This window comes from Mus caroli, chromosome 5 (genome assembly GCF_900094665.2).
Source record: "Mus caroli chromosome 5, CAROLI_EIJ_v1.1, whole genome shotgun sequence".
In the NCBI taxonomy this organism is placed as follows: Eukaryota; Metazoa; Chordata; class Mammalia; order Rodentia; family Muridae; genus Mus; species Mus caroli.
In genome coordinates, this window is record NC_034574.1 from 120,600,740 (window position 1) to 120,601,776 (window position 1,037).

At 47.8% G+C, this 1,037-nt stretch overlaps 1 protein-coding gene across 3 annotated transcripts in view; it reads left to right on the forward strand.

The window, feature by feature from the left end:
- Glt1d1 (glycosyltransferase 1 domain containing 1) overlaps window positions 1-1,037 on the forward strand; it is a 92,005-nt gene that overhangs the window by 88,875 nt on the left and 2,093 nt on the right. The window lies entirely within an intron of this gene.

Genomic DNA, 1,037 nt, shown 5'->3' on the forward strand with positions numbered 1-1,037 from the left:
AGAGGCAGGCGGATTTCTGAGTTCGAGGCCAGCCTGGTCTACAAAGTGAGTTCCAGGACAGCCAGGGCTACACAGAGAAACCCTGTCTCAAAAGACCAAAAAAAAAAAAAAAAAAAAAGGCTGCTTACAGGTTTGCTCTCCATGGCTTGCTCAGCCTGCTTTCTTATAACACTCAGGACCACCTGCCCAGGGGAGGCACCATTCAACAGTGGGCTGGGCCATCTCACATAAAGTATTATTATTATTATTAGTAGTAGTATTGTTATCATTATAAAATACTTCATAAACTTGCCCTCAGGCCAAAAGAGGCATTTTTCTCAACTGAGGGTCACCTGAAAAGACATCAAGTTGATGCAGATCTAATCAGGACACTCTATATCCCGTATCAACCATGAACCAGTTACAGATTGTCAGGAAGGGGTGAGCGACTCCTCAGTCTGTGGGTCCCAGTCTTATGCAGGTGAACTATAACCCCTTCCTCCAGCTCTACCATCTTAACATTCCCACATGGTGTTCCCTGAGCCTGCAGGGTGTGGTGAACACATCCCACTTACGGCTGAGTCACTTAGATCTTCACTCTGACCATGTGCAAGTCTCTGCGTAACCACCGCCTACTGCAGAAATAGGCCATGAGATGATGATTCTCGTTGGACTAAGGAAGGCTGGGGAAGAGCCTGATTGACAGCTCCAGGGTTTCCGGTGGACATTCTTGGCGGGTGTTTATGGGCACAGATCTGTGGGGATGTGCGTTTGTGTGCGTGCTACTTGAAGGTACAGGTCACTGCAAAGCTGCTACGAGAATAGTGTGAATTCATGGTTGTGGGGGTAGTGCTCCCTGGTGTGTGTGTGCATGTGCGTGTGCGTGTGTGCACCCTCGTGCATTGTACCCACTGAACTATCTTGCCACCTGACATATACAATGTTTCTTTCCTTTTTTTTTTTTTTTTTTGAGACAGAGTTTCTCTGTGTAGCCCTGGCTGTCCTGGAACTCACTTTGTAGACCAGGCTGGCCTCGAACTCAGAAATCCGCCTGCCTC